This window comes from Eschrichtius robustus, chromosome 12, assembly GCF_028021215.1.
Source record: "Eschrichtius robustus isolate mEscRob2 chromosome 12, mEscRob2.pri, whole genome shotgun sequence".
In the NCBI taxonomy this organism is placed as follows: Eukaryota; Metazoa; Chordata; class Mammalia; order Artiodactyla; family Eschrichtiidae; genus Eschrichtius; species Eschrichtius robustus.
Window position 1 is genome coordinate 104019962 of NC_090835.1, and position 27756 is coordinate 104047717.

Here is a 27756-nt window from a genome sequence, read left to right on the forward strand (position 1 = left end):
AAAATTTACCATCGGAACTATTCTTATGGGCACAGTTCAGTGGCATTAAATACATTCACGGTTGTGCCACCATCACCACCATCGTCTCCAGAACTCTTTTCATCTTCCTCAGCTGAACCTCTGTCCCCATCAAACGATCCCACCCCCCGCCCCCTGCCCCTGGCAAACCCTGCCCTATATGTCTCTATGATTTTTCTGCTCTAAGTGTCTCATGCGAATGGAATGAGAGGCAATTCTTAAAGTAAAAATAGTCCTCTCATCAGTCCTCCGTTTCCTCACACAGCCCTGCAGCTCAGGACTCCGCACATTTTGCCTGACGATGAGAATCCTGTGGGACTTGCACGACCAAGGGTGACACATGGGCTGGAAATCCCATGTCACTGGAGACTGGCAGCTGACTCTAATCAGGAACCAAAGAAAAACCTGGGAGAACCCAGTGCCTTTCTATCTCCTCCTGAACGATCTCCATTTCTAGGCAGTACTTTTTAAAAAAATGTTTTATTGGAGTATAGTTGCTTTACAATGATGTGTTAGTTTCTGCTGTACAATGAAGTGAAGCAACTATATGTATACCTATATCCCCTCCCTCTTGGACCTCCCTCCCACCCCCACCCCCATCCCACCCATCTAGGTCATCACAGAGCACCGAGCTGAGCTCCCTGTGCTTTATAGCAGGTTCCCGCTAGCTCTCTATTTTACACATGGTAGTGTATATATGTCAATCCTAATCTCCCAATTCATCCCGCCCTCCTCTTCCCCCCGCCCCATGTCCACATGTCTGTTCTCTATGTCTACGTCTCTATTTCTGCCCTGCAAATAGGTTCATCTGTACCATTTTTCTAGATTCCACATATATGCATTAACATATGATATTTGTTTTCCTCTTTCTGGCTTACTTCACTCTGTATGACAGTCTCCAGGTCCATCCACATCTCTACAAATGACCCAATTTCGTTTCTTTTTATGGCTGAGTAATATTCCATTGTATATATGTACCACATCTTCTTTATCCATTCATCTGTTGTTGGACATTTAGGTTGCTTCCATGACCTGGCTATTGTAAATAGTGCTGCAATGAACATTGGGGTGCATGTGTCCTTTTGAATTATGGTTTTCTCAGGGTATATACCCAGTAGTGGGATTGCTGTGTCCTATGGTAGTTCTATTTTTAGTTTTAAGTATGATTGTTACCGAGTCCAAGCCCGTACTGCTTGCTGCATGACAGGCCAATAAATTGAGAGATGAGTTGCTGGGGTCAGGAATAGTGACTTTATTCAGAAGCCAGAAGACCAAGAAGATGGTGGACTCATGTCCCAAAGAGCAATGTTGCCTGAGTTAGAGCTCAGGCTTTTTTATACTACAAGGGGATGGAGTAAAGTCAAACATTTCTTGGTTCTGGTCATCCTCCAGAGGGGATGTGCTAATTTCTTCCTCCCTGCAGTCCTTCACAGGTGGGCCTAGGCAGGATGTTTCCTGTGAGCTAAACAAAGGTATGTTAGCTTAATGCTCATGACCTGGGAGGCAGGGTTCCCAGAGATGGGCCATTATGCATAGTCTAAGCTTATAGGCAGCAACCCCTTTGCTGATTAACTTGTAATCTTATCCCACCAGTGACACCTCCAACCTCATGGGCCACCAGATCATATGGCTCCAGTGGTGGGTGTGCTTGCACGGCAGTTTGGACCTCCTGCAGGTGCCAATCAGAGTTAATATCCTTCCGTGCCACCCAGTGTATGGGCTGGAGCAGTACTTCTAGGTGTAGAATGTTCTGCCTTCAGAATCAAATGAGGCACAACAGGCATGGTGCTGCTTTCTTTGTGGTAGGGGATGCAAGATGCAGAAATTTGTATTTTACCTTGGAGGGGGCATTCAGGAATTCTCTAGCCACTGTACTCCTAAAGACTTCATTGAAATGTAAGCCCCTGGATCTTCACAGGGTTTATCTGCCATCCTCTCTGGTGCAGGTATTTTACTAAGGTCTCCAGTGAACCTATTATTTCTTCTGTCCGATCTCCATGATGTCATTATATTCTGTAGGATGTTCAGGTGGTCCACATATCTTCAGACCATTTTATGAAGAAGGCAGGAGAGTTCATATAGCCATGAGGCAAAGAGCTAATTGAATATTGTTTTCCATCCCACATAAACACAAACAGTTTCTAATTCTCTTTCTTGATTGGAATTGAAAAGAAAGCATCTGCCAGGTCAATGATTGTTTGCCATGGACTAAATCCAACACAGCACCCATGAGCAGGGCTACTATTTGTTTAATTTGTTGTAGGCTTTAATCATTCCCTCAGATCTATTCAGTTTCTGCAGGGCCCAGATTGGTAAATTAAATGGAGATAGGATGGTTAAAACCACTGTGCAACCCAGAGGTCTTTAATGGTGGTACAAATTTCTGCCACCCCCCCCCCCTCAGAATGCAATATTGTTTTTGATTTGCTACCCTGACAGGTAGGGGTATTTTCAGAGGTTTCTATTTGTTGTTCTCCACTATGATAGGACTTATCCCAAGGACCAGAGTCCCAATGTTGAAGCTAATCCAACCACCAAGTATAGCCAATACAATTGTGCACTTAGTAAGGAAATGGCCATAGGCATGTCAGTGGAACCACAGGACCACTGTGAGCTGGACATTGACCTGGACTCCATTTATTGCCCGGCCCCGTAGGTCCCCACTCTAACAAGGGGGCCATGATGACGTTTTGGGTCTCCAGGGGCCAATGTCAATTCAGACCCAATAGTTCTTACATTGTCTGAGTTTTCACCTTTTCCCAGTGATTACTCACCTAGGAAATGACCTTTTCAGTGATACTGTTGTTCGAGTTGAGTTTTCTTCCTCCCAAAAGAAGATATGTTAAAGTCCTAACCCCCATACCTGTGAATGTGACCTTATTTGGAAATAGGATTTTTGCAGATTTAACCACATGAGGATGAGTTCAGTTCATTAGGGTGGACCCTAATCCAGTGTAACTGGAGTCATTATAAAAAGGGACAATTTGAACACAGGGACAGACATGCACAGAGGAAAGACGGTGTGAAGACATAAGGAGAAGTCCATGTGAAGAGGGAGGATTGGGGTGATGCATCTGTCAGCCAAGGGATGCCAGAGGTTGCTGGAAAACCACTAGAAGCTAGCTAGCAGCAAGGAGCGATCACCTCCAGGTTTGAGAGGGAGTATGGCCCTCCTGACACCTTGATTTCAGACTTCTGGCCTCCAGAACTGTAAGAGAATAAATTTCTCTTGTCAGACACCTACTTGGGGTACTTTAGGAAACTAATGCAGCTATCGTCACAGTACAGCTTGTAGTGGTGTTGCAGGGTTCTACCTCTCTGGTCAACGGGTTCCAAATCTGAAAACTGGCTTGAATCTAGAAACTAAGTAAGAAGTCGTAATATTTTATTGGAGGCAGCCCCGCCGTCTCCTGGTCCTCTATTCTTGCCTCTGTTTCTGCAGATATTGAGTAGCACCCTTCTTGGCTGCCTGTTTATTTTTTCCCTTGGGAATGCCATGCTCTGTTAACCGTGTCTGTGACTCCCTGGTGGTCACGCCTCTCCGGCTGCCTCTGTGACCTCGCCAGTCAGTAGGGTGGTAGCAGCCCTGTAGCTTCTGGTGGTTAAATGCAGGCTCCTGCTACTGCTTCGGGGCTCTCCCTCATTCTAACCGTGGTTATTCATGAGCCCAGCTCTGCGGCCGGCCCTCCTACGATCTGTAGAGCAGAGCCATCCTGAACATCTTGAGATGCTGGATGCTTGGATGCTGGATGCTGGGTGAGAAGGTGCGTCTTCTCGGCTTCCTGGGGGGCACCATCCTCTGGTGGGCCTTCTGCCTCACCTAATATTCCCCTCCCAGCATGCCTGCTCTTTCTTCACCCTTCCTTGGCCACCTGCCAGGGAGGCTTGGGCTTTTCTGCTTCACCCAGCATTGCCCATCAGTTTCTCTAGCAGAGAATTCGTCCATTCCCTGGGGTCCCTGCAAGGATGTTAAATCCTGACTCCGGAGAAATTGCCCTTGAATCTATGAATTCCTGATTTCTCCAGTCTGACGTTCTGGCCTCCTTGATCGAGTCCCCTCAAAATCCAGTCCCAGGAGGGCTCACCTAGCTCCTGCCAGTAAACACGGCTAATTCTTGCAGCAGCTTTGGTGTGTCGTTTCTTTCCTTCTTCATCAGCACAGCACATCCCCAACAGGTTATGCTGGACTTGACAGTCTTTATCACCTAGGAGCAGAGAGGAGAGGCGGGGAGCCCCCGAGGGGCCCCAGGTTCCTGTGACAGAGGCTGGGAGAACCCTGGATTGAGATGCAGTTGTAGCCCCAGTGGAAGGAGAAGGGCACTGGTGCAGGTCTAAGAAAGTTTCAGCCAGGCCTATGGGGAGTCCTAATGCCAAACCGCATCTCCCGGACACAAGGATCCCTCCCTTCTGAGTGTGAAACCCTCTGATGCCTTGTTTATGAAATGAGGATGGTACTTATTGTACAAGGAGCTGTGTGGATCAGATAGGACAAAGCCTGAGAACATAGCCCGTTGAGGATAGCAAGCCGGTGCCACTCCCTTTCCCATGCCCAAGGCAAGTGGCATAAATTCACAAAAAAATTCCTTTTTTTTCCCCAGGGCAGCCTGATTCAGCTGCTGAAACAGTCTCAGTACAGTGTAGCGAGCGGTCTCTGAAATGAAATCTAATTCCTAAGCCGGAGCTAGGCACCACCCAGCCCTCTGTCCCTGGAAGAGTCTTCATTGGGACTCCCGAGACATTTCAAGGGCTCACGAACTGGTAGCTGTGTTTAATGAGCCTGTCCTGTAACTTCCAGGTATTCTGTTAGGACGGTATTATCCAAACAGCACAGAGCAAAACTTCAGTTCATTGGGAGGATACTCATTTCCTTGGGTTATTTGCCAATTTTTGATTTAAGGAAGTTGAGGGCGGGGGCTACCATGGTGAAGAGAGGAGAGAGGAACTTGGGTGCACGCGGAAGTAGAGTTGGGGGGCCGGGAAGGGTCTATTTCTCTGCTGGGGGATGGGGAAGGTATGTGCTTCTCTGAAGGTCCCAGAGGGAGGGCCACAGGTCCGTGTCCACTGAATACAGGTTAGGACATACTGGGTTATTGTCTTCAACCCCAAAGGCTCCTGCATTTAGGAGTACAGTGAAGATGAAGGGAGAGGAACAATTTTTCGTCTGTCTGCTCTTTTCTCTTTCATTCTCCCCACTAATCAGACTGGCCTTGGGCAGCTCTGGGTGGAATGGGAGTGGATGCTCCCCAAAGCAGCCTGTGCTGGCTTCTACTGAGACACTCATGTGCACACTATGCACGCGCACACACATGCAGACAAATCACACATGCACAAAAACACACGCACATACATGCAACAAACCACACATGCACACATGTGCAAAAACACACGCACATGACTCACATGTACACACACTCACATGCACTCACAATTACACACGCAGATGTGCAAACCACACACACACTCAAGCACTCACATACATGCTCACACACAGGCATGCACACACTCACGTACACACATGCACACACATATACACTCACACAAACATGCACACGTACACACAATGTGTTCAGCAGTTTCCTACAGGGGTCATAGCAAGGAGGCAGGAAGTGTCTCCATGGTCGGCCAAGCTCCAGGCCAGGCTGTGTATGAATAGCTCACCAGCTGACACGCTACACAGTATCTCATCATGACACCACCTTCTCATTGTTCTATTTAAACATATTTTCTTTTTGCCCGACTGAGGAAATGGGCCACATTCTCTTCCCTTCCTCCTTCCCCTCATAGCTGTTTGCATGTACATTTTCCTATTTAACTCCTTGGTGTCAAGGAAAAAGGATTCTCATGATTTTCAGGCATATAGACTTCTGTCTCCAGGCCTTAAAAGAGGCTCCTACTTGCCTTTGGACAGCCTCCGGGAAATCTCTGATTCTAATCTTGATTCATCCTTCTGGAAGGATTTGGGTCACAAATGCCTCTCTTAGTGAAGGCTGTAAGAGGTCATGATGACTATTGGTTAAAATTTGGAATTTCTATATTTTCCTTATGCTTCTTCCCCCGCTTGCTCTTGTGCGACACCTGCACATCCTTGATTTTTGCTGACTATTTCAGAGAAGTGTCCTTTTGCATTTAAAGGTGTAATTGTTTTCTGTGTGTGTTGGGAGGGGAAAGGAAGGAAGGATAGGAGAGGAAAGCAAACACCAGGGAAGAAATACGGCTCCATTCCTGCTGGGCCAGCCATTTCTATCAGTGTTACTGATGAAGCAACCTGGGAAGGATTTCTTAAAGCGGTGCTTTGGCGGAACCGGCAGGGGTGGCTGTTTGGCTATATGAATTAGAGAGAACTGTACGTCGCAGGACGGGAAATCTGCATTTAGCGGACAGTGAGAGCAATGGAAGCCGCGTGGCCAGGGGCGCCGTGTGCCGGCGGGACTGGGGCAGGGAAGCCCGGGGGTGGAGGGTGCAAGGGCGGCTGTTGGAGCCTCTCCCGCAAAGGAAGCGAGGCCTGGCCTGCGGTGCAGGCAGCAGGAAGGCAGCAGAGCAGACAGACAGAGGTCACTTCTGCTGCTGATTGGATCAGGAGCCAGGGAAGCGGGGCACAGCTCCTCTGGGGGCCAGGCGGGGGAGGTCTGGAAGGTGGCAGGGAGGTCGGGAGGAAGAAGAGGTTTCGTGTGGATGTGGAGGAGATTTGTTTTAGACATGGAGAGCTGAAAGTGCCTGCAGGAGCATCCAGAATGCCACTGCAGATGCAGGAGGGACCTTCAGGACGGGGGTTTGCACCAAAGATGTGGAGGCGAGCATTGCATGCTTAGAGGTGACAGGTGAGACTGTAAAGGAGATGAGACCCTGAAGATCGTGATTCGTTAGAAAATTTAGATCACTAAGCTCCATCCTGACAGCTCTCTCTGTAGGATAGATGATAGATAGAGAGATAGATAGAGAGATAAAATAGATAGATAGATAGAGATAGATAGAGATAGATAGAGATAAATATAGATGATAGATATAGAGATAAAATAGACAGATAGATATAGAGATAGATAGAGATAAATATAGATGATAGATAGAGATAGAGATAAATAAATATAGGTAGATAGATAGATAGATGATATCTGCTATAAGTTATGTATCTACTAAAATAAGATTTTGTTGCGATTTCCTGGTTGTCTAAATATGTTCATAGAAAATTCACCACAATCATCAGAGGCTTAAGCTCTTGGTCTCCAAGTACACTACAAGTTCAAGGGGCTCCTGCTTAACTGTTGTGAGTCACGGGGTGGTCCTGTCCAGCAGGGTGATCTCTTCTGTCATGATGTTCCCTGCTCTGCAGGGCTCTTTAGGCGCTGCATCCACACTCTGTCGGTCAGGACTCTTCAGGTCTCACGTGTCCCATCTCAGCTTGGGATGCTTCCAGCTCCCACCGTGGTTCCCCTAAACCCTGGTGAGGGACGCCTGCAGGGCCCCTCTCAGCACTCTCACAGGATCAACCTGTAAATAAGGGCCAGTGAGGCTGGGGCAGGGACCACCGGAGAAACACTCCTGCCCCTCATCCCGCAGGTGGATGGTTCTGAGATGCCCTGTATGGGTTTCTCCAAGAGCCTAGCAAGATCTCTTTCCAGGCAGCTGCCTTGGTGGCCAGTAACACATCTTTGTGGTGACATTTCCTCCTTGCCTCACTCTTGCTCCCTGGACCTTCTTCCCAAATAAACTGCTGCATGAGGCACTCTGCTTTCAGGGAAACCAGGGCTAATGAAATGGAGTCTTCTAACTAGCCAGACCTGAGGCCTGGGTCTTTGCCTGGGGCTCCCAGATAGGAATGAGACGGGATGGGGTGCTGTGGTTATGGCGGGGAGAGTGCAGATGCCCCATGAAAAGGAGTGCTGTTTCTAGAAGCAGAGGGGAAATAAACTGCACACACCAAGAGCAGGAAGGAATGAATGAGAGAGAGGGTTATTCTCTCTCTCTCTCTCTCTCTATCTCTCTCAGTATATATACATATGGGAATATGGAATATGGTTTACTGAATGGTCAGGCTGGAAGTTCAGCCATAATCGTGCCTTAGTCGTATTTAGCAATCCCTCTGTGTTCCACTCATTAGAGGATACAAAGCAGTCATGTTTCACAAATTCTTAGTCCTCCGAACACACTTACAGAGGAGATGAGGCTAATATTCTCATTATAGAGATGGGAAACCAAGGCAAAGTGATTCATTGATCTCCCAGAGCCATAAAAGAAAGCCGTTGCTGAGCTTTGGGTTACATTTTGGGCTTCCCGTCCACTGCAGCCAAGCCCAACCTTTGACTGGAACCAACCCCAGGGAAGGAGGTTTGTGGGCTTCCTGGAAGGCAGACGTTTATGTTTGCTTGTCCTGTGCTGGGGCCTTTCACCTGGTATGGCCCGGGAGGATGCTGCAGGAGGTGTACCTGGGAAAGGGAGGGGAGAGCCATTCTGAGCAGCCAGGCTTGGGATCTGCTGTGTCATCGCTGACCGTCTGCCCATGGCTGAACTTGCCACTGCCTGGCAAGAGTCTGACTCCATTCACGGATGCCAAGGACAGAGCAGAACTCAGCTCTCTGCAGATCTGAGTAATGCTAACATACTATTCTTAAGAAGATAGTGAATAGAACAAAAAAGAAACAGCCTCACAGATACAGAGAACAAATTAGAGGTTGGCGGGGGGTGGGGAGGGGCAATATAGGGGTGGGGGGATGGGAGGTACAAACAACTGGGTGTAAGACAGGCCACAAGGATGTATTGTACAACATGGGGAATAGAGCCAATATTTTGTAGTAACTGTAAATTGAGTGTAAGTTTTAAAAATTGTATAAAAAAATAACTCCGTAGTAGAATGCCAGAAAAATGCCCCCAATCTTTAGCTGTTATGTTTATATGCTGTTGCACACAAATATGTTTTCAGGAGAAATTGTCTTCTCTCAGGAATCTGTAAAATACAGACAAAAACATGCTTTAATTTTGTTTAATTGTTTAATTTGTTTGTTTCTTTAATTTGTTTCTCTGGTTTTTTTCTGATTTTTCTGTTTTCAGTTCTGATTTATTTTCAGTCTTTGGGGTAAGGCTTGGGGCTATATATTGAGGGTGGGATAAATGGGGGAGGGCAACCAAAAAGCATTTGGCATTTATTAATGGCATTTCCATAGGTGACTTTATTTATTCTTTATCACCCCCTGTGAGACATGCACCGTAATTGTCCTTTTTGCAGCTGAGTAACCTGGAGCTCACGGAGCATGGTAATGGGAGCGTCACTGGGCAAGTTAAAGAAGAAAACCACCATCCACTCCCCGCAGGGGCTGCCCCCAAAGCCTGTGCTGTTTTGCCTGGTGAGTCTCCCCCTGGCTTCCTAGTGCACGAGGTCTAGCTTCCCGAATGTCTGAGTCACGCTGTGGACTAGCCTCGGACATTCTGGATGGTTGACGGCTGTGATCATCCCAAACCATGGGTTTGTCATGCTTTTTTCAAATGTGATCTTTCCTACTTTTTATCACGGATGCCAGATTTTCCTCCTTATCCCAAAGTTATCTTTATGTATGTGCATGTGCGTGCACACACACACACACACACACACACCCCTGTATCTGAGTGGGGGGAAGTGGAGATGGGAGACAGCAAAAGCGCATGTTAAATTCAAGTGATCATGTGTCTTAGTTCCTGCTGCTATAACAATGTGCCACAGACTGCATGACTTATAAACATCAGATATTTATTGCTCACAGTTCTGGAGACTGAAACGTGGCAGTCAAGGTGCCAGCAGGGTTGGGTGAGGGCCCTCTTCCAGGTCACAACTTCTCATTTTGTCCTTACAGGGCAGAAAGAGGAGGCAGCTCTCTGGGGTCCCTTTTATGAGGGCACTAATCCCATCCTGAGGGCTCCACCCTCATGACCCAATCACCCCCCAAAGGTTCCACCTCCAAATACCATCACATTGGAGATTAGCATTTCTACATATGAATTTTAGGGGGACATTCAGTCCATTGTACCCATTTCACTGATTTTAGGAGGAACACTTTCTCATGCTCTAACCATTCTGAGATCTCTTATTCTAGCTGTGAGCTAGGCAGCTGTGTGTCACAGTGTTGCTGGCATTGTATGGGCATCAAAGCTTAGAGAACAGGTGTCAGAGGCTCGGAGGAAAATCCTTAAGACAACTGTGGAGCACTTTTAGAAGAAATACGGCCTTACCAAAATTCTCCTGAAAGCCCTCGATGGCTCATAGGACAGTGGTGGATGGAAAACATGGATTCCAGAGGTCCTGCATCAAAAGTGATGCCAAAGAGGTAGATTCTGTATGGGGAAAAGTTTTAGGCATACCTTAACCAATTTATTTAGCCTCTATTTCCTTTTTGTGTATGCAGAAGAGTGATACATGATATAATACATTCTGTGTTTGAATAGGTCTAAAAGAGTTCTTTTAACACGTTTAAAATAAAAATTCTAAGTGCTAAGAAAGCATTGTGACACATACAGTGAGATGTCAACAATTTCCCTTGCTCGGTGCTTCATTAAATAACACCGAAGGAGCCTCAGATTCCATGAAATACAGTAGTATTTATGTTTTCTGTTTCAATAATCATCAATCTGTTTCTAATCTATTCATGGAGAAATATGTGAGCCATCTTGCCATGAAACTATTTTCGAAATCTCATGGAAGCCTACCAAGGTTTCATAAATTAGCTAAGAAACTTTCTTGCTTTTGAGAGGGGAGGTTCCGATACTATAAGCCTATGTTTCTGGGTGTATTTTTGTTAAAATTTTGTTTGTCTAAAACAAACAAACAAATAAATGAAAAATATATAAATAGGTGACATTTATAAATAAAGGAAATACATATCAAGCAAAATTAAAATGCTTGTATTACAAAACGTGCAATTTGGAGAACGAATGGTCATTTGTGCAAAGTCGGTGTGGCTTTGATAAAAATGTTTCAGTTCAAAAGCCTGGGCAGTCTGCTCCTGCACTAACTGACCCGTGGTTAGGGATATGTGTGTCCTTGAGTGCCCTTGGATTTATTTATTAATATATTTAAATAGAAAAAATGTAACCTTGGGGCTTCCCTGGTGGCGCCGTGGTTAAGAATCCGCCTGCCAAAACAAGGGACACGGGTTCAAGCCCTGGTCCAGGAAGATCTCACATGCTGCAGAGCGACTAAACCCGTGAGCCACAACTACTGAAGTCCGCGCACCTAGAGCCTGTGCTCTGCAATAAAAGAAGCCACTGCAATGAAAAGCCCACAATGAACAGTAGCCCCCGCTCTCCTCAACTAGAGAAAGCCCGCGCACAGCAACGAAGACCCAATGCAGCCAAAAATAAATAAATAAATAAATAAATAAATAAATTAAAAAAAGAAAAAATGTAACCTTGTCATTGGTGCTGCAGGTTGTGTATTTATTTATATTATCTTCCCTTTTAGCAAAACACTATGATATCATAAAAATATTTCAACTTTAAATGACTTCTCACAAGCCTCAAGTTCCGAGCAGTGCCTGTGCACAAAGAGAAATCAGTCTATTCCATCTTGAAGGGTAGTGGACTTTGGTTTTGTCCCACATTTAGAGATAACAAATGCCTCACTAACAATAGAAACTTCTTTCCGTTTTGCACCGTTCTTTCAGTCCTGGCACTGCCATGCAGTTGCTGTGTCTGGATTGATGGAAGTTTCCAGGCTGGGAGGAGATGGCATTTCCAAGAAAGCAGAGTGCAGACGTCCCCCAGGTTTATGCACACCTGCCCCCCACCTAAAACTAGCCCTCTGAGCTCGGATTTGGTGGCCTGTTGGCCTTTTGAACAAGCACCCCCTCCCCCTCCCTCTGTCTCCCAATACTGAAGCCGAGATCCTCAGGGTCCCCTTCCCTGCTCACCGTCGGGGGAGAAGGGGACCCTGAGGTCGGGGGAGAGCCCAGGTCCCTCCTCCCAAGTGCATGCTCCTCCCTGCTGAGTTCACACCCACCGTCCCAACCCCTGAGGGGAGAAGGGTTCCACACTTTGTGGTCCGGCGTCTCCCCTGTGTAAAACCTTTAGATGGTGCCCCATTGCCCTCAAGGTAAATCCAAACTCCTAAGTGGCTTCCAAAATCCTTCATCATCTCCCTGGGTGTCTGTGTACCTTCCCCTGGGTCGCTTCTTGTCAATTCTCCCCCAACTCTGACCTTGGTCCAGTCCCCCCCAACTTGTCAGGCTTTCCCCGACTTCCCAGTCTCTGCATGAGGCCTGGAGTGGGTTTGACTGCCTTTAGGGAGTTCTACAAATGCACTGTCCAAGCCTCCTTGTTTTGATGGGACAACACATACCAAACCAACTTTCAAAACCACATTTGGGGCATCGGAAGCTGTAAGCTGGGGCCTCACAGGTTTTGCTACACAAGTTCAGTTACATTAGAAGAGTCTGGTCCTGGCAGCTGCCCTTGCCTCCTGGGGGACCCCTTTTCAGAGCTTTGGAAGCTTGGACATGGAAGGCTGACCCATTCGCTGCCCGCCCCGTTTGGCATGGGAAGGCATTTGGAGTCGATCTGGGTGAAGGCTGAGCTGGTAAACAGTGCAGGTTCTCCCTGGATGCTGGGCGAGAAGAGCCAGCAGGCCCTGCAGCAGGGTAAGCAGCGCACCGGGTTCACTTCCCGGGGAAGGGCTCCTGCTCAGGGGCTGACAGGTGTGAACGTGGTGTTTCTAGGCGTGGCTTTTCCTCATGTGACTCCTGTGAGTTCCCACCATCTTTCTAACCTCACAGGACACCTGCCCTTCCCTGCGGTTCAAACACGTGCAGAGCCTTGGTGTGCTCTCAAGGTGTCTGATGCTGGAGAAGGTGACATTTCTAGTTACTTATCAAAAGCAGCAGGTGACCTTTCTCTGGCCACGGTGAAAGCAGAGGCCTGCTCCGGTAAGCCCTGGATGGTGGGCCAGAGTCGGGGCCATCCCAGGGGTACAGAATCCCAGAGGGCTGAAGCCCAGCTGGTCCCTCTGGATGCATTTTCATGCAGATGGAAAAGGGAACACCTCCAGGGCACCTTGGCAGAAGCAAAGAAGTGGGTGGCTCTAAGCAGACCTGGTGGGTGTGTGTAGGATGGAGGAGAAGCCCTTTATGCCTCTGTGTGTGTGTGTGTGTGTGTGTGTGTGTGTGTGTGCGCGCGCGCAGGGTCTTTATAGAATCGTGGGTGTGATGAGCCCCAGGGCTCGCTCAGCATCTGCTGGTGAATTTGCTCTGCTTCCTGAGCACTTCCCAGGTGGAGTTTCCGTCTATGGTAACCAGTTTATCGAGCGTTTTCTCTAGCTCAAGCGCTGTCCTAAGGACTTACCTGTCTGAACTCCCTCCACCCTCACAGCAGCCCCTGAGCTGCTGTACTTTCACCCCTACTTAATACACAAGGAAACAGAGGTTTGAGAGCTTATGCTACTGCTCCAAATCCTGAAGCTGGCTCCCTCTGATGCCACAGCCCACGAGCTGCTCTGCCATCATTTGCCTCGCCCGGGACTCGATGGAAATGGGGGCTATTGCCCTGGCGAAGATGCAGTAGAGGAAGGAGCCTAAGGAACGTTGTCACTCTTCACAACATGTTATGAGAAGTACGATGAAAGTGGCTGGGTGCTGAGATTCAGGGACAGGAAGAGTACGTCCTCTGTCTTCTTTCCTTTGCCACCTCTACATTCTGTTCCGTCCACCCTCTCACTGCCCTGCTTAAAATCTTTGACTGGCACCCATTGCCCTTGGGGTCAGGTCTGGACTCTGTAAGTGGCTTCCCCAACCCTCCAGAACCCTTTACTCTCTGAGCAGCCATCCTAGTTCTGTAGCTTAAGAGGTGGCAATAATTCCATCTCAATGAACCACCTCTCAGGAAAGCTCACCAGACCCGTGTTTGCATGAGGAAGACACGTGGGCATTGCTGGTGGGAAAGCACTCGGTCTGAGTGACTCAGGGCTTGGGAACAGCACTGTGACCTCAACAGAACAGCTACCCCGCTTGTTATTTCCTGCAGAATCTTCCAGTTGCTCAGCCTTCCCGGAGCTGGGCTCAGTCTAGCAGCCCGGCTGAGTCCTCCCCCTTCATACACCTTCCGCCCACCACGAAGGCCCATGTGATAAGATGTGGGGCTTCAGCGCGGGGCGTGTGCCCACTCTGCTTCCCATGATGTGCAGCTGCCTCTTGTCTTGCTGCTGGGGAAACCCTGAAGGTCTGGCTATAGCTAAGAGAGTCCGACAACATGTAAGGCACAAACATTCTTTATCTGCAGGATGAGGTTAGCTTCTGTTTGGGCCTGGTGTTTTTGTAAGAAGGAAATCGCGTTCATAAGAATCAGATTAGGTCCAGGAAGCGTCCGCTGGGCAAGGCAAAACTGCTAGAGGCAGAGGGTCAGGATTTTCTCATTGGTTATGACTGCCACCTCCTGGCTGAGCTTGTGAACTACACAATCTGGACTTCCTAGGGAAACAGTATTAAGAAAGATTACTAGCCCGTTCCTCCAGCTTTTTATCAGCTCTGAGTGGTGCAAAAGGGAAATGAGAGGCATTTTCCTTAGACAGAGTATTTCTTTGCATATTTCATATTAGCAACAGTGATAAAGCAGACACAGCAACGATGAATAAAAACATAGTGGACTCTTCTCATTTGAGGCAAACAAAGAATTTGTCAGAGCAATTTATTATACCTTCTTGACTCCGTGTTAGCTTTTCCAAATTAAATGTTCAGCCCTTATCTGAGTTTCTAAGACCTGCCCACTCTCTAAAGCTGAGTTCTTAGCAAATTTAGATGAATCTACTAACCACTTTTGGAAAATCAGTACAGAATTAAGGACTTAGGTGAAAATTGCAACTTAAAAAAATTGGGGGTCCTAAGGTATGTCTTTAAAATTATGCAATAAAAAATAAGATTTGGAATCAGTCCTCATCATTTTTTCATATTGATTTTATTCTTAGGCTCTTACTCTCTAGAAATTTAAATTCTAAGTCAGGTTAAGGGTTATTGTAACACATACAATACACATATATGGACCAAGGTAGAAATATGTCTTTCCAGCTATTTAAATTTCTTGGGGGGAAAGTTGTATTTTACCTTTAATATCGAATGCGCTGAGACCCACAGGTGGGTGATTTCAGAATTATATTAGGGATATTGGCAAGCCTTCTCAGAATCCTTTCTTCTCTTTTTCCTCAGCAACAGAAACTGCACAATTTTAGCTGGCCCATGGCCACTGTGTTAGTCTTGGTGTTCTGAGAAGCAGGTGCTAAGAAGGGATTAAACGTGCAAAGAGTTTGTTAGGCGGAATGTCTGCTAGGAAAGATGGAGAGGCAGCTAGAGGAAGGCTGGAGGGGCCACCAGAACACAGAGCAGGTCTGACCCCAAGTGCAGGAGAAAAGGAGGGAAGGAAGTAAGGGAGGGAGGGAGGAAAGGAAGGAAAGAAGGAAGGGAGGGAGGGAGGGAGGAAGGAAAGGAGGGAAGGAGGGAGGAAAGAAGGAGTTGGATGGGAACATCTTACACTACAGTGCAGTTCTAAAGAAAGTTTGGCAAGTTCTGGACCTTTGTGACAGGCAGATTTCAGAGATGAGCTCCAATGACCCCTACCTCCAGGTACCCATGACTTTGTATAATCCCTTCACTTTGAGAATGAACTGGACCTAGTGACTAGCTCCTAATGGGCAGAAGATGGCAAAGTGATGGGATGTCCATTCCCTGATGCTGTTACAAAAGACTGTGACCCCCATCTTCCTGGGCTCTCTCTCTCTCGTGCTGATTTTGATGAAGCAAGCTGCCAGGTTGGGACTGAAAGTGGCCTCCAGCCATGAACTAGGAAAGAGCTGAGGCTCCCAGTGCAGCAACCTGTGAGGAGATGCATCCTGACAACCACCACCAGGGGTGCTTGGAAGCAGGTCCTTCCCCAGTCAGACCTCAGAAGAGACCTCAGCTCTGGCTCACACTTTGACTTCAGCTCTGAGGGAGATCCTGAGGCAGAGGATCCAGCCAAACTGCACTGAATTCCTGACCCACAGAAACTTAGAGATAGTAAATGTGTGTTGTTTTTAGCCACTAAAATGTGGCGTCATTTGTTATGCAGCCACAGATAGTTCATATCTGTGTAATTCATACAGTCCTCTAGCTGATGTCGCCCATCACAGAAGTCATACGACTCCATAGAAAGAGCTGCCTTAGAATTACTGATGCACTCAGGCTGGGAGCAGCCTGTTGCAAGCTTGAGCTCGCTGCAAGTGCAGTGATGGGTTTCAGAGCACAGCAGCTGGGCCCTCGCACGATTGCACTCCCTGCGGTCGGACGTCTGAGAGGCACGTTCACACGCTGCTGAAGACACCCAGGGCAAAGATTACATTTCTCATCCTCCCTTGAAGCTTAGATGGCCTTGTGTTACGTTCTGGTCAGTATGGTATATACAGCTTTCAGGAAGAGTCCTTAAAAGAGGGGTTATTCCTTCTCTGCCCTTTTGCCTCTCTTGCTGGCTGGAATATGATGAGATGACTGGATCTGGACAGCCATTTTGGACCATGAGACAGAAGCCATTTGTGGAGGGTGATTAAAGCCACAAAATAAGACAAACTCAAGCCCCACTGATCATGGACTGCCTAGGTTCATGGGAGAGAGAGCTCATCTTCTAACTTGTGTAAGTCACTGCTTGATTTTCTGTCCCTTGAAACTGAACTTAATCCTAATTGCAAAGAACCTACATTTTATATGTAAAGTCTAAAGGTTAAAGGGGTAAATATTTCCCAGAGGATAAATCATGGCACAAAGAAAAGTTTAATTACCTAAGACTATTGCTGGGAGATGATCTTTATTCCGTATGTTGAGGGTGGTGACAGGTCTCCCCTTCCGGTTGCTAGGAGGGCATCCCTCTCAGTTCACAAGGACAAGAGAAGGAAACCACTGATCCCCATCACAGAGAAGTCTTGGAAAACAGCACTTGAGAAAGCAGCTAACGCCCTCGCCACTGCATGCCAGGCTAAGAACACTGGCCCCAGAGGCTGACAGAGTTTGCTGAGTGAAGGGACCAAAGAAGGAAACCAGCTTGATTTTGTCTGCCAAACCTGTTGAAAATGAACTTTCTCTAAACTAATTCTTTTCAAAGTTTTCAAAGCCTGAGAACATAATAAATGTTACCCTTTGTCGGATTTTTCATCCATTTTTTGGCCATGGCACAGAGGGGTATTTTCTGGAAGGATATGGCTGTTCTCTCTGATGACTTTCAAAATGTGAATTTGCTCATCAAAACTTTTTGGCCATGTTATCCATAGCATTTTTTAGCCTTCACATGCATTTTCTATATGTGACTTCTAAGTGTTAGCAAATCCCATGCTTACTAAGTGTTCCATTGGTCAGGAGGCAGTGTAGACCAGTGGTAAGTAAGTCTCTTAATCTCTGAGACTGTTTCCTCATTTGCACCATAAGTCCCTAGCTTATAGGATTGCTGTGAGAGGTAAGTTTGATAATGCATGAAAAGTCTTAGAGGCTCAGTAGAGCCCTGGGCAAGTGGTAAGGACACAGTATCCACTAGCTTATTACCATTAATACTAACACCCCATCTCCTGTCCTGTGCTGTCCAGTATGGCAGTCGCTGGTCACCTGTAGCCATTTGGCACCGAGATGAGAGTAGTCCAAATTGAGGTGTGCTGCAAGTGAAAAATACAGACTAGATTGTGAAGTCTTAGTATGAACACAAGAATGTCAAATATTTTTCTGATAATTTTTTAAACTATTGATTACATATTGAAATGATAACATTTTGGACATATTGTGTTAAATAAAATATATTATTAAAATTAATTTCACCTGGGACTTCCCTGGTGGCCCAGTGGTTAAGACTCCATGCTTCCACTGCAGGGGGTGCAGGTTTGATCGCTGGTGGGGGAACTAAGATCCCTCATGCCAAGCCGTATGGAAAAAAAAAAAAAAAGAAATCCATAAGCAATAAAGCTGCTCTTGGTGGAATTATTTTAAAAAAAATTAATTTCACCTGTTTCTTTTTCCTTTTTTAAAATGTGGCTTCTAGAAAATTTTAAATGACATGGATGGCCTGCACATCAGATTTCTCCTGGATGGTTTGGGTGTAGGCAGACGGGTGTGGGAGGGTGGAAAAGTGAACCAGGAAATTGTGGTCCACTTGGTCAGTATTGGTGTTCACTAGGGGCTCAGACAAAGGAGACAGAGGTTCAGGGAAGGAAATCTACTTCCCAGGGCACTGTGGATTCTGACACGGTTCAATTCCACAGAGGATGACCAGGGTCAAAGGGTGGTCCTCACTCAGCCCTCAGCCACGTGAGTCTAAAGACAGGATGAAAATCTGGGAGCTCAGACAAGGAGGTCTGGAGAGGGCACACCGGGATCCAGGGTGGAGTCTCAGACCCAGGGTGGAGCATATTACTGACAAGAAACCAAACAGTGCATAGTAATCAGGGACGTCGACCAAGGGGGTGGCAGTGGAGCGCTAGGAAATCCACTTCTGGGCGCCCTGTTGGTTCTGACACAATTCAACTCCACAGGAATCGATCAGAGTTTACTAAGCGCCAGGCCCTCTATTAGAAACTGGAGAAAACACAGTGCCTGCCTGCAAGGTGCTCCCAGTCGAGCGGGGAAGACAGAGAGATAAACAGGTGATCGTAGCCCAGTGAGTAGCACCGCGATAGGATACAATGGAGCTTGTTGGAGGGAAAGCTAATCCGTTCTCGTGAATAAGGAACAGCTCCCCAGAGGGAGCAAAATCTCAGCAGAGACCTTGGGAAAGCAGCCAGGTAAGAAGGGAGAAGCACGTTCTAGGTACGGGAGCAGCCTGTGCAAAGCTGGAAGCTTAGGGCAACTCTGTGCTCCAGGAGATGCGAGCGGCCCCGTGTTGCTTCACTGTAAAGTGAACGGTGGGAATGCTGGCGAGAGGAGGAGGGCCCAGATTACAGAGGGCGCTGCATCACAGATAGAGGGTGTTGCAGGCATGAGGCAGGGGGCTTTTAAGAACTTTATTCAGACGAGTGACATAACCAGATTTGTGCTTTAGAAAGATCTCTCTGATGACCCTGTGGGGTTCCGGTGCGGGGTAAAATGGATTAAACAGAAATTTCTGTTGTTTAAAGCCACTCAGTCTGTGGTCTTTGCTACAGCAGCCCTAGCAGACTAGTGCAGTACACCACCAGCATTATTTTTCTGTCTTAGACCATTTATTCAACAAATATTTTAAGCCAAGTGCTGGAATTTGTGCAGAGGTGAACAAGACCTGGTTTATCTCTCAGGTTGCTTATGTCCTAGTAGAAGAGCCAAAAGCAAATAAAGAATTATAGTATAATGTGGTTAGTGTCACACCACGGTCAAGGGGAGGTGCTGGGGAGTCCCAAGAGGGACCTTTCATCCAGCCTGGGCACCAGAGACAGACAGCTTCTTGGAGGGAGTGATGTTCCAAAAATTTCAGGTCATGGAGCAAAGGTTGTGAATGACTGTTGTTATAATGGAACAAGGTGAGTTCCGAGTCGATAAGAAGAATGGCAGTGAACAAGCAAGATTAGAGAGAAGTCAACGTGTTTGTTCCACTTAGCAGTTTTGCCTCCAGAATAACTCTTAGCTAGGGTGTCACCTTATTAACTTTTGTCGGTTGGTAGAGGTGAGTGGGGACTGGGTAGGGTGGGTTGGAGGTGAGATCAGGGACCATCAATCAACAGGCAGAGCCTGGTGCCTTCTTGAGGCAGAAGATTCCCTTTGTTTAGCTCTCTTTCCTCAACCTGTGCCATGTGGTGGGAGAAGATTCCTAAAGCTTGGCCTGGGTCTCTGGGTAAGGTTGTATAGGTTGTGGACTGCACAAGGGGAGACTGGGGACTGAAATCTGGCATGTGCCGAATTACCAAGCCATGTGTCTGAGCATGGGCCCCTGTCTGCCCAGAGGATGGGTACCCCTTTGCTTTGCACAAAGGTGTCATCTTCTTGTCAAGTCATATGCAACTGATTCTGGTTCCCCTGGGAGGGGGCACCCAAAGGTGCCATCTATCCTAGTGGTAGTTGCCAGCATGGCATTTGGTCTGGCTGTATGACAAGGCATTTGTTTCTTTGAAATAAAGTCTATTCTACGTGTCGGAAAGCTGCCCCAGGAGTCCTGGTCATACAGTTAGAGAGCGGATTGAACTGAAACTCTAATTGTATTCTCATCTCATTTGTTAATTTACTTCCTCCTGGTTAATTTGCTAGTCTGAACCTTTGCTACATGGCATTTGGCTCATGACCCTGAGGATGAGACTATATCTGGTTTTTGTGGAGCCTAAAGAAGAAGGGACACAATAAAGCTCCAAGCAGTTAGCTGTTAACTGTTACTTAAAAATATTGCCTGTGTAGCTAGGACAATGTTCCCCACGCACTGCAGTCCGGTCGTATACGTGAAGGTCTAATACTTTGTAAATTACCCTGAGTTTGGAGTTTCCTCTGTTATAAACCCCGCCACACATTTGCTTTGGGCACAAGGTAAATGGATAGGCTGTGGGGATTCGGGGTGTGCTCATCCAGGACATAGACAGACAGAGATTCTCACGCTCGTCATCAGGAGGGTGGTGAGGAAGGGACTCTTTTCACAGCAGGAAAAGAGCATCCCGTCTGTCATCAAGTAGACAGAAAAACAACAACACGGGGACGGCGCGGAGGTTACGAGGAGATCCAAGTGGACCCCCAGATGTCGGTGAGGAACAGAAGGGCCTGGGGTGGAAGCACGTGGTAAGGAAATGGATTCCCATCCTGGCGTGGCTCCGGGGGAGGGAAATCCTGCCCACCAGCAAAGCTGGAACGTCTTAGGCGTCAGTCTGTGGGTTCTTGTGAAGACATTCTAACTACGAGAACGGAATGAACTGTCACTGACTGGTGCCCCCACTTGCGTATCAGGGAATCTCTGCAGACTCTCCTCACATTCCACGCTGGTTATTTCTGGGCGTCTGTCAGCAGAAAAGCAGTTCTTTCCTCTCTCATTCTTGTCTCCCCCGGGTTCTTATCCCAGCTCTCGAAGCTGCAGGAAGGCAGAGCCATTGTGTGTTCCGGGGGCAGCGAGGCACCTGCGCTCAGGCTTGGCTCTCCCCTACCTGCTTCGGGCTGGGTCTCCCAGGTTCGTGGAACAAGCCGTGCTGTGTTCTCCCCTCCTGCCCCTGTACCCCAGTGCCATGGGGGCCTTACAAAGTGCCACGGGTGCCCTGGTGGCTCTGAATCCCTGGTGAGGCAGCTACTGGCCCAGATTCCTGCTGTCAATTCTCTCTCCTTGAGGCTCCGACGCACGTCTGCGGGGCTGGGACACCAGGCCCCCCTTCCTGTCCGCCTCTGTCCCCAGAAGCTTGCCCACAAGACAGAGCCAACATCACCACTTCCACCCTGAAACATCCAGAAGAGATGAAACAGTGCCTTTTGCTACAGGGAGGATCGGTTTCCTACCACAGCTGTGCTCATTTTTAATTTCTAATTTTTAGGGCTGTTTCTGCAGGGTCTGGGAACGAACTCTCTGAGTGGAACAGGTGCCCCTCGGCTCCCAGCGATGAACCTCAGTGGCTTGTTCCTGAGCCCAAGGTTCTGGAAGCCTGAATGTGGCCGTGAAATATTGATGTCAGAACACATAAAATAGTGAACAATGAGATCCAATTAAAAAATTGAACAAAAACCAAACAACTGTAGACAGATAGCCCTCAGGGTGTGAAAGTGAAGGGAAAAAACTCAACTCAGACAAACGAATAGTCTGGTACCTTGGGAGGCAACAAAGGGAAGATCCAATACGATTAGGAAAAATTGTGGCCAGGGAGTGAGACAGGGGTGAAAAGCACCTTTCTCTTCTAAATGACTCCAGACATGACGTTTGTCCCCCAGGTTGGCAGAGGGGGTCATTACTAAGAACGGCAGACGTGGACCGGTAACCAATACAGGAGTTTATTCCTCCCGTTCTTTTTTAAAAAAAATCAAATATAGTGACATATAACATTGTGAATGTTTAAGATGTACAAGGCATCACATTGATACATTTATATATTGTAATCTGATTGCTATCGAAGTGATATTTAGCGCTTCTATCACATCACATAACTATTCTTTCTCTTTGGTGGTTGGGATAATTTTCACTAGAGGAGTTTCTATGTTAAGCTTTCAATTTCTTCCATTTCATTACCAAAAATGAAGTGGGAAAAGGAAAAACATAAGGGAGGTATGAGGTCTGAATGTTTGCATCCGTCCAAAATTCTGCTGTTGAAACTGACCCTCCGCGGTGATGGTGTTGCCTCCTGGGGGCTTTGGGAGGCGGTTAGGTCGTGAGGGTGGATTCCCCGTGGGTGAGGTTATGGTGCTTACCAAAGAGGCCCCGGAGAGCTCCCGCCCCTTCAGCCACTGAGGGCACAGTGGGAAGACCATCTGTCGGGCCATCTGTCTCTGAACCAGGGACCAGGAAGGGACCCTCACCAGGCACTGAATCTGCCCACACCTAGGACTTGCAGCCTCCAGAGCTGTGAGAGGCGAATTTCTGTTGTTCCTCAGCTCCCTGTTCCATGATATGTTTGTTACAGCAGCAGAACGGACTAAGACAGGAGGAGAGACCACAAACACGTGATCCTGCTCTGGGGAAAGTCACGACTCGAGTGTTACCGCGTCTGGCTGGGGGAAGTAAACCTAGGAAGAAGCTGATGGACACTGAATGCCCAGCGGCTCTCGGCTCCCCCGTCCCGAACTCCGGCTCCTGGTCCACGTAGAGTCTGCTGTGGCCCCGTGTGTGCCCCGATCTCCTCCCACCCTCAGAACGGCTGCTCCCTGCCCCTCCAATCTCTGCTCCCGCCGGCAGCCTTTGTTTGGTTTCGATGCTGCCTCCTTGTCCAGATGCCCTTCTCAGGCTGGCATGCCCTCCCCTCCCCTCCCCTCCCCCTCCTTCCTTCATCCCTCCCATCCCCATGGAAACCTGCACAGAGCCCTCATGCACCAGGTCAGCCCCCCACCTGCGGCCACCGGAGGGGACTCAGGCAACGTGAGTCATGTGTGAAAAGGGGTGAAGAGGCCACGCTTGGTGAAGAGAATAACCTCTGTCCAGCGAGGGATGCTGAAGAGTTGCTCAGGAGGGTGACAGGGGGACTCCAGCAGGGGACGGGCTTGGGTGAGATCTGGGTGCACAGTTGGCCTCAGTAAATACCTGCTGAGTGGTTGAGTTTCAGGGATCACAGCTAAGTATTAACAGAAAAGCCTGGGCTTGGGCGAAAGCATCTTTCATTATATACTTTATTTTGTCTGACACAGAGTTCCTTGCCCAATTATAGCAGAAATATAACGTGTCCCAGTCCCCGGGAATGAACCACCAGGGTTGACAGCTAGGCAAGCACAGCTGGGACTGCTCTTTTTTTTCTGTGCTCTCATCAGTGAATTAATCTAACACTTTTTTAGTCTACCTTTTGTCTTCAGCCTGTTTGCTGCTGGACTTGAAAGAATCTGCAAGCCTACAACACACAGTACTCCTTCTTATATAGCCTCCAGTCAAACAGCCAAGGTAGCGTCAGCTGGTGAGAGCTGGGATGGAGTCGGACAGATTTGAATCCCAGCTCCCTGAGCTCACGAGCCTGAAGAAGCAGGGGTCTGTCTGTTTCCCCACTTTACTAACCATGGCTTCCTCTTCTATAAGGCGGGTCATTGGATTATCCCCCATGGGCTGTTATTGAGATTAAGTACTGAGATACAGGTAAAATACCTAGCACAATGCTGGCACATAGCAAATGCTCAAATAATTGTTAGCTTTTAAACAGTTGTTATTATTATTATTATTATTATTATTATTATTATTATTATTATTCTGCCTTCTCAGATGTTATTTTTCTATACTCACACATTTTAATCTTTTTAGTCTACCTCTATGTGGAAACCTTGCTGTATCCCTTTGACCATTTCAATAACATTCTCTGGCCCCTTCTCCAGTTTTCTTCCACTATTTCTGAGTAGAAGAAAAGGAGGGCAAACCAAATAAAATGATACAGGCTAGCATCGCATGGATATTTTCTTTCTTTCCATCCTTGCTTGGGTTTCAGGGAATCCATAAAAATATCAGCTGGAGGAAGAAATAACATCGATGCTTATATGCTTTTCCTCAGGAGTGAGGAGACCAAGATACTGGAGGAAAGAATTTGGTTTTGTCATGCATTTTAAAGGAAAGCTGGGTTAGAGGAGAAAGAAAATTCAGGCTGGTACATTTGAAGGCAGCTGAAGGCTTCAGTTCCAATGGAACAACTGGAGTTATTTACACACTAGATGTAAAGTAGCTCTTTCCCAATTCCTCTGGAACCCCTGCTTGCCAGATAAAATGATCGGGAAACTAGACAGAAGAACTCGTCTGAGAAAGTTGACTGAGAAAATTGTAGCTGATTCAAATCTGAAATTGAACTGCTGGAATGATAAACTTTCCCTCCCTAACAAGTCCGGGTCAAAATCAGGATGTGGCCTTTTCCGTTCTCTTACTAGCTATTTTGGGTGATTTTTTTCTGAAGGCAGATGTAATTGTTAAATTTGCAGATTTTACATTTAGTTCTTCACATCCTGAATGTGTATCTTTTTTTTTTTTTTTTTAAACAGGAAACAAGTTTAATTAAAAATTACACACATTTTCTTTCCTAGGCCTTTTTTTTTTTGGCCTGGTTTTAAAGTTTCTGTTTCAGAGGAAACTTGTACCTTAATGTTTCCCTTGAATTCTTTTCAGAGTTCATGTAACTCAGTGAACGTCCCAGGTTTACTTAAACCAGCTACGCTTAGAAGAAATCAAGGTGCCTAGGAACCATTTCAGGACTTAAAAAGGAATGTGAGCTTATGGGTGAGGTCAAGGCTCAAAGACAGTTTGCCGCGATGATGTCGGAGGGATTGAAGAGGGAAATTAGGAAACAGGGCTTCAGCTCCAAGGTGAATACCCACCTGCTGTAGACTGAATGTTTGTGTCCACCCGCCCCAGATTCATATGTTGAAATTCTTACCCCCAGTGTGATGGTATTGGTGGTGGGTCTTTGGGAGGTGATTAGGTGATTAGTGTCTTTATAAAAGGGACCACAGAGAGCTTTTCCTCACCCCTCCCACCGCGTGAGGACACAGCAGGAAGACAGCTGTCTGTGATCCAGGAAGCGGCCCCTCACCAGACACTGAATTTGCTGGCAACTTGGTCTTGGTCTTTCCAGCATCCAGAAATAAATGAGAAAAATGTGAGAAATAAATGTCTGCTGTTTGCAAGCCGCCCAGCTTATGGTATTTTTATTATAGCATTCTGAACAGACTAATGCACCTCCTGAACAGAGTAATAACTCACATTCATTGAGTTACGTGCCTGGCACTGTTCTCTCATTTAATTCTCAGGGTATTTCTGTAAGGCAGGTGTTATTATTGTTGACAGGTACGGATGAGGAAACAGAGGCTTAAGAGAATCTGAGGCACTCGCCCAGTTAACAGCTGAAAAGCCGGCCTAATTCTAGACGTACCCTCCACTCCTAGCATCTCCCCCTTTCCTCCCTTTACCCTTTCCAACCTCCCCAGTGTCCACGTAAGGAATGGTGTGGTTCCAGTGGGACTAATGCTAATCCAGCTCTGGTGGTGGGTCATGTGATCTAGGCAAGCCAGTCAGCACGGGGCCAAAGTGATCGGCCAGGAGTGGTCATGTGACCCAAGCCATTGACATCAGGTTGAATGCAGAGCTTCGGGAGAAAGGTCTCTCTCCTTGGTACTTTGGACACGCGTGAAACTATTTGCCATTGCAGGAAAGACTGTCTGAGGGTGAAGCCAATATTCACGGAGGCCAGAGGTGAGAGAACTTCAGAGAAATAGAGGTGAAGTGCTGATGACAGTGTGAACCTGTGCAGCAAACCATGGCTGATACTTGAACCAGGTGGGACTTGGCAGTCAGAGCTGAGCTGCGTGTGTAAGCAGACGGAGCTGGTCTCCATTCTTTCCAGCCGAACGGAGGGAGGAGAAGATGGAGGAAGAGGAAGACGCGGAGATCACCTTGCTCCCCACAGATACATCAGAAATACATCTACACGTGGAACTGCTCCTATAGAACACCCGCTGAACGCTGGCAGAAGACCTCAGACCTCCCAAAAGGCAAGAAACTCCCCACGTACCTGGGTAGGGCAAACGAAAAAAGAAAAAACAGAGACAAAGAATAGGGACGGGACCTGCACCAGTGGGAGGGAGCAGCCAAACGTTCCGAGTGGGGCGATCGCAGTGGCCAAATGGGTCTTCAGCTGTCTGCCTGGACCTTGCTTGGCAAAGCTTTCTCTGGGCACTGGCATTCCCTTAAAAAATACACACACACACACACACACACACACACACAGAGATTCCCTTAAAATATAAGGAAGGGCCTACGGACACCAAAATGACTGGAGCTGGCTGATTTCCACGAGAGTTCTTTGGTTTGGAGGCATAGCATAATCTTGAATAAAACCGATTTTGTTTTTTCAGGGAAGTTTATTCAGGAGAAGTTTTTAGAATACTTGATGGTGATTTTGAAACAGTGGCAAATCATTTATGAGAAGATGAGAAGTAGTTAAATTCTTTGGCAGGTCACCCTCCTCCCCACCCCGCCCCAGGCACACGTGGGTGACCAGCTAAGAGGGCTTGCCCTGGGTTGCCCACCAGCCCCTTCACACCTCCCTCTTCCTGGGATGACAGTTCCAAACTTCGTCTTCGCTATTATGTTCTGCCGGAGTTATGATAATGATTCTGGCGTTTCTCCTACCAGGACTGTTTGTATTTTTTTAATAAGAGAGTTATAAACAGGGAAAAGCATTCTCAACTTGCAGGAGTGAAACTCAGTGAAATGTAAGGCCCACGCTAAGGACAGACATATTTTGGAGGCAGAGAAACACTTTCTTTTCCCCCCCTCAAATTACACCCTTAGTGCAACAGCTGTGTGCTCCTGTGTACTCAGTCGAGGCTACTAGGGTCAGCCTGTGCAAGTGTGGAAATCTCTGTTTAACTAAACCTCTTTCTCCCTTCCTCCCTCCCTCTCTCCTCTCTTTCTCTCTCACTCTCTCTGTCTATCTCTCTCTCTCTCTCACACACACACACACACACCCCCACACACACACACACTCAATGAATTTTAAGAAGAGAGTGAAGAACAGGAAAGGGAACAGCTCGATCCGCTTCTTCCCTCTTCCCTGTCCCTGTCTATGGAAGGCTGTGACAGCTGTCCTGAGCCGTCGGAACATGTGAGTACTCGGAATCCACCCAGGGCCCTTAACTGGACGTAGGGATGTTTCTGGAAGGGGAGCGGGACATGTCTCACCAGAGGGGATGGAGAAGGCTCAACAATCCAGTTTGCCGTCTGGGTACACAACAGTGTCCGCTGTGTGTGCTCAGAGGTTTGCCCCCGAGCCTGGCATGGCCACAGCAGGACTTTTCTCTGGAGCATTTTGGGCGTAGGCGAGGACACTGCTATAATTTTCTCTCTCCACAACCCAGAAAACCTCAGATGCCGGTTTTAAGGTTTGGATTCACCAGGCATTTAATGGCCTGCTATTCCGGGTAGTTCAACTATGTACAGACAGTAATTAATAGCAGCAAACATTTTTAAACTATGCATTTCTTTTCTCTTTTAATCTCTAACACAGTGGCACTTTTATCAACTGAGAAGGTCAGCCCAGTCTCCCGACTTCGGCCCCTCTGCATGAGCAAGAGGGCCAGATGTGGAGCCCAGGGATGCTGGAAGGAGAGAGGTGGGGGGAGCACAGGATGTGGAAGGGGAGGCGGAGCTCCCCAGGGATTCTGCACATCCAGGGACAGGAGACAACAGGGG

At 47.4% G+C, this 27756-nt stretch overlaps 1 long non-coding RNA gene across 1 annotated transcript in view; it reads left to right on the top strand.

The window, feature by feature from the left end:
* Positions 1–11324, top strand: part of LOC137774211 (uncharacterized) — a 41018-nt gene extending 29694 nt beyond the window's left edge. The window contains exons 2-3 of the long non-coding RNA XR_011075789.1: positions 9236–9353; positions 11061–11324. This is a non-coding gene — a long non-coding RNA (uncharacterized lncRNA). The remainder of the gene's footprint in view (positions 1–9235; positions 9354–11060) is intronic.
* Positions 11325–27756: the final 16432 nt, after the last annotated feature.